Here is a 6,788-nt window from a genome sequence, read left to right on the forward strand (position 1 = left end):
CACTATTATCATGTTCCTAAATGTTTCTGGTCTGGCACATAATCCTTCCTCTCCCAAATCTATTCCCCAACCTAATTTCACAGAATTTATTTTATATTATTTCTCTTCAGCCCTCTATATTTCAATTAAATTAGCCTGCTTGCAATTCCCCAAACTTATCATTATATTTCCTGCCTTTATGCTTTTGCCCAGGCTATTTACCCCAAAGTGGAATAATCATTTTAAACACTCTGCTTACATAGTATATAGGTAAAGTTCCTGTCTGTAACACAGGTTATAGTGCTCAGGTTAAGGGAATAAGGAGAGCTCATTTTGCCACAGTCTTCATGCTCTGTTCCCCTTTTGTCCTTAATCTTAGGCTTACCAATATATATTTAATATACGCCCATACATATACAAATATGTGTACATATGTATGCATATATGTGTAGTGAACTTATTCTGACCTCACTCCTCTGGGCTGTGACATATCTCCCCTCAGAGTTCTAGGAGTACCCTTAAGAATCTGGGGATATCTTTCTCTAAGCCTTTTATTTCTAAGCACTTTTCCTGTTATATCCCTCTCTTGGTTACCTGCTAATGATTAACATTCATTTCCATTTAATTAATTGAAATCAATTAGCTTTTACAGATATTTAAAAGATTAAAAGAGATAATTTATTTTGAAGACAAAGCAAATACAGAAGTACATATATTCCTCCTCTCTTTAACACCTCTGGCCTGGGAAGAGTAGTAGAAAGAAACTTAACAGTTTCTACATTAATACCGCCAAGTTTATGTCCAAATATAGTACAGTTGGACTAGCTGAATCACAGCTCAGCTACCAGGGTCTCAAAGGTTATCCCTTGGAGCCTAAATGTTCGACAGAGTTGGTTGCAAAACCTGGTATGAACTTTGTTCCTAGATCACAAGTACTTCATTCTCTTGCCTTTGCTCACAAGATTATAGTCATTTCCATAAATCACTAAGAAACAGGAATGAATAGTCACCACAGAGACAAAAGCTACAGTAGAGGCATGTGCTCTCAGCCTCTTGCTAGTTGGGAGCCCCTTTCTGGCCCAAAGCTTTTATCCTTGTCTAGTTCCAGCCAGTCAGGAAAGAATTCCTGCCAAGGGTGTATCCCTGGACTACTGGCCCTTTTCTTAATGCCTACAAATCCAGTCAATCAATAATCTGCTTCTTCATTATAAGGTTGGCTGACTGGAACTGGTTATAAAATGTACATCGTCTAAATTCTACACTCAGATTGCATCAGAAGAATGCTTTTCATATTCTTATGAAGACTGGGCTTGTCACACACATACTAAACATGGATATGGGAATGAGGGTTCAGACTATAGATTTCCTTGCTTGTTATTTGTTTCCTCTGATTAACACCTTGGGAGAGCTCAGAGAATACTTGTAGGAAGCTCTAGCTCATTGTTCTGCCTCCCTTAGGGGATGCTAGATGAAGGTACTGCATTATTCCAGACTACAAGGTTCCCAATTTCTGTTGCTCACATTAATACATAAGCATATTGTTATATGTTATATGAAAAAATAGCAGAAGAATGCAAAGAAGTAGCAGGGTTAAGAAAAGGGGAATCACTGTGGATGTACACTGATAATGTGCTACCATTTGCCACAGTAATCAGGACTTTCCTGCTTAATTCCTACAATTTACAGGAAAGAACTAAAGCAAAAATTGCTGGAAGTGTCATGACTAAGGGCAATTTCCTTTTCCTTTCAGAGCCATGGAGAAGAATTTATTTGTCTTTAGGGCAGTAAAAGATCATTGTTCCACTTGGCTCCGGGCTCATTGGTCACAATTTTTCCATAGGACTCAACTATATTGTTAAATGATTAGCTGTCACAGTTGCTAGTTATCAATAATCCCTTCTTTCAAAGTCTTTGAAGAAAATAGATCTCATGCTTAATGGTTAATTCTGCAAAATCTGCATGGTCTGAAGATGGAGGTGATCTGACCATCCATCCCTAAACTGTAGCCTCCTTTTTCAGGCTGATTTTTTTTTCTTGGAACTCTCCATAAACAATCTCAGGAACCTTTACACAATTCATGACTTCAGTGACCAATCAAATCCAAGAAGGCTTTCAGAATCTCTATGGTTACCATGGCTCAGAGACAGATTCCAGTGTAGGGTTATATTTGGAATACATTCCCTCCTAACCTTTCTGTCTGGTCAATTCTTTAGTTTCTTTTAAGGCTTGACTCAGCTTGGGTACCACATCCTACAAGAATCCTTGCTCCCAAGTGGTTAGTGTGTGCTCTTCTTCCTAAAAATATGGGAATATGCATGTACTTAATCTGTATACAAGTTGTATTCCCTCTAGTAAAATGTACAGGCTTCTTGGGGTAGGCTGTTTCATTTTTGCCTTTGTCTCTCCTCTGCAATAGCACAGTGTTTTGCACATAGCAGGCTTATAAGTGTTTGAATTAAATTGCTTTCAGTGCTGTGCAAATTAATACTGACTGAAAATTTGAATGAAGTGAGGCAAAAAGAGACAGAAAGTAATGACACATATCAACAGAGATCAGGCAACAAATAAATAAGCATTCTAATAACCACTGGATGATAAGCCTAATAACAAAGGAACTGTAATTCTTCACACTCCTATGGCTCACTACTGACAAATTTTAGAAAAACAGGTACAAAGTTTTGTGGATTACTATATAGAAAATGTCACAAAGACCTTGAAAGGCAGGTAAATAAATGTCTACTACTAGGCTAGATGGTTGTTCAATTGTTTTAAACTATAGCACTGTTTTATTATGAAAGACATAATTGAGTAGGATTAAAGTCTTTACAACATTTTTTTTATACATGATCCTTTATGTACTTAATGTATTTATATCATGAATATTAATATAAATTATTTGGATTTGGATTAATGTAATGTGGGTGTGGTCAGACACCCTCTCTCTTTAGGGTTATATCTGACTCTATTTCTCTCTTTCTAGATTGGCTTGTTCGCATGTTGGTAGGAATTTTTTGGTGAGAGGAGTGATTTCCCTTCCTCAGTGATTTCCAAATGCAACTATACTGCCAGAACTCACTCTCAGTATAACAGAGATATAGAAGAATGAATTTCTTTGTCAGTTATTCACACCAAAATGATTTCCATTTAAACAAATCAATCAAGATGACACTATTAATCATGAAATATTTACTACACAGAATGTAAAGGTGGAATTAATTATAAAAGTCCACCCATAAAATAGGTCCACATTCTCCCACCAAAATACAAGGTGTCCTTGGGAAAGAGTTAGCATGAAGTTACAGAAACCTAGCAAAAAGACTCAGGAGTAGAGAAGGCCATATTTCTAGGGCAATTCCCACTGGACTTAATGTCCTTTGTCTTCTTAGGGAATAGTATGTACCAAAAGTCATCTGCTGGGCAGGTTCTCTTTGGTTAAGTTCTAAGACAACATTATGCTCTTTTAGCCAAAAGCAGTTTCTTAAACATTGGCTGTGCAGCCATTTATGCCAGCTCTCTTTAGGGTCCTCTGAGTGTTTTTTTTCCCCTCCTAATACCTAGGTAAAGGACCAGGCCAAAAAGTCACTACATTTCCCTCCTCAACAAACTCTATTTAATAAGAGAAGATTTATTCTCTCTCTAATCCATTGTCAGCAGCAATGTTTTTCTTCCAGTTAGCTTTTAATTGGAAAGTTTTTACTCCAATCAGTTTTGTTCCCAGAAAAAAAAAATTGCAAAACCTATTTTCCTCCAGCCCACTCGTCTGAGGAATAGACTAAGTTCTAGGCTCTTTTCTCAATTCCCAGTTTGATTATTTTTCTATGAGCCATCTGTTCAGCTAGCCTTGGCTAGGCTCAGACCCTTTAAGCAATAGAAAGCATTCTCAGTTATTAGTTTTTCTTTTAAGTGGATTCTGCTTCTCTCTTCAATTAGCAGGAAACATTATTGGCCTTTGCTTTGCTTTTTAAGTCTCATTTCTTGTCTTCTGTCTCCTCTGCTTCTATTCTCATTCTGTTTTGGTTTTACTTTGTGAAATAACAGACTCTCAGCCATCCCCTTTCAGAATCAGACAAATCTAACCACAAAATAAACAAGAAAGAAAGTAGGGAGATTGATAACTTCCTAGAAAACCTAGAAATGATAGACCTCTGGAGAAAATAGGATAGGAATGGAACAGAAGTGAGTGCAAGGGATAATGTTGTAAAAAATTACCTTGGCATGGGTCCTGTCAATAAAAAGTTATTATAATAAATTTAAAAAAAAAAGAAAATAGAATAGGAACAAAAAAGAATACACCTTTTTCTCCATAGTACATGGCATCTACACAAAAATTGACCACATATTAAAATGCATAAAAACCTTACAACCAAATGCAAAAAAGGCAGAAATAGTAAATGCTTCCTTTCCAAACCACAATGCAATAAAAATTATATTTAATAAAGAGCCAAGGAAAGATAGACTAAAAACCAAATAGAAATTAAATAATCTAATTCTAAAGAATGAGTGGGTCCAACAATGAATCACAGAAACAATCCATAATTTCATCCAAGAAAATGATAATAATGAGACAACATATCAAAACCTATGGGGTGAAGCCAAAGCAATTTTTAGAAGAAATTTTATATCTCTAAATAGCTACATAAATAAAATAGAGAAAGAGGAGATCGATAAATTAGGCATGCAACTAAAAAAAAGCTAGAAGAAAAACAAATTAAAAGCCCCCAATTAAATACCAAATTAGAAATTTTGAAACTAAAAGGAGAGAGTAATAAAATAGAAATTATAAACCTTTGGTTAATTTGATCAGAAAAAGGAAAGAAAAAAAAATCAAATCACCAGCATCAAAAATGAAAGGGGTGAACTTACCATCAATGAAAAAAGAAATTAAAGCAATAATTAGGAGCTATTTTGCCCAATTCTAAGGCAGCAAGCAGATAATCTAACCGAAATGAATGAATATTTACAAAAATATAAATTGCACAAGTTAACAGAAGAAGAAATAAAATACTTAAATAGTGAAATAACTTATTTAGAATGAGAGATTAAAAACCTAATTTCTTTCAGATACACCAAAATGAGAACAGGTAATTGTCCCATATTTATCAAAAAGTTCAAGTTTTTAGAGTTTCCTGGCAATTCGTCTCAAAGTCTTCATTATAGGAATATATAAATTAGCCGCTGAGAAATAAGATACCTTGTTCATCTTGGCCTTCAGTTTTTGTCTTCTTTCTCAGAGTTTCTTTCAGAATTGTCCCTGTTTTTTCTTGTTTTCATAAGTAAAATTGTCTAAATCAAAAGATGAACCTTACATTAGAATTTGTTGTAACCAAGTCTGGACTTTCCTCAATCCATTTTACATACCTTGAAATGGAGAGAATTTTATTTGGTGTCATATACTGCCTTTCACTTATCACCTATGTGGCCTTGGGCTAGCCACAAGTTCTCTGGACCTCTTGTTCCTCATTTATAAAATAATATGTTTGGACTAGATGACCTTAAAGTACCTTCCAGCTCTAAATCTGTGATCCTATGATTCATAATACTGTAGCATCATTATTACTATGACCCTGGTGTCAGAGTGTTTGTCCTCATACAAGAACTGCAATATAAAATCCCTCTGGCTCTTAAAAAATACCTGAAATTTCAGTGTTTAACATTCTTTCTTCCCCAAGAGTCCTCAATTTTCCTGCAAGCCTTCAGGCCAACAATATAGTTAAACAGAAAAGATTGTACAGCAAAGAATAGAAAAGTCTTTTTTCTGAACCCATGAATCCCTGAAACCCAGAAAAACTCACTCCTTCCAATAGGGATACACATACACACACACACACACACATACACACACACACACACAAACATGTGTGTGTGTATATGTATATGCATATTATACAATTATATTATGCCATGTTTTGTTACTTGAAATTGCTAGAAAGTCATCCTTCTCTCCTGGACCTACAATCCACATGACTCTTTATACCAGTGAGGGGGAAGTTCTAAATTTTTGCCTCTCTGAGGCTTTCTTTCTGCCTTTTGGATACTTGGTTTTGTCCCCACCTCCAGGGCTTACTTAGTTCTGTGGTTCTCTGCTATATTGATCTTTCTTTCCTTTTCAGGATTCAGTGCTCCTACTGATTCAGTGTTCCTGTCTCACATAAGCTGCTTCTTTTCTAGAGAGTGGTTTTTAGCATAGGCCTTCCTCCAAGTCTTTGTGAAGTTTAGTGTCCCAATTTGTTCTGCTAATGCATCTAAAAATATCACTCCTTCCTCTTGTCTATCATCTATAATCTGCTTGGTCAAGTAGCTGTCCCCTTGCCCATATACTTTGAGAATTTCATATATGAAAGGGGAAGGACTTGGACCTAACTCCTGCTTCATGCTTGCTACATTAATTGTACTATATATATATATATATATATATATATATATTTAGGTAATGATACAGAAAATAATTTTTATACTAATAGCTTTTTATTCAAAATAAGCCCAAAGATAGTTTTCAATATTCACCCTTGAAAATCCTTGTGTTACAAAATTTTCTCACTCCCTCCTTTTCTCTCCCCTCCCCTAGAGAGCAGGCAATCCAATATTTAAACATGTGCAATTTTTCTAAAATTATTTCCACATTAATCATGTTACACAAAAAAATCAGATCAAAAGGGAAAAAAGGGAAAAAAGAAAAAAACAAGCAAGAAAACAACAACAAAGGTGAGAAGACCATGTTGTGATACATGCAGTCTCTACAGTCCTCCCTCTTGATGTAGTTGGCTCTTTCCATCACAAGTTTATTGGATTTGTCCTGAATCATCTCATTG

The sequence above is a fragment of the Sarcophilus harrisii genome, chromosome 2 (assembly GCF_902635505.1).
Source record: "Sarcophilus harrisii chromosome 2, mSarHar1.11, whole genome shotgun sequence".
Lineage (NCBI taxonomy): Eukaryota > Metazoa > Chordata > Mammalia > Dasyuromorphia > Dasyuridae > Sarcophilus > Sarcophilus harrisii.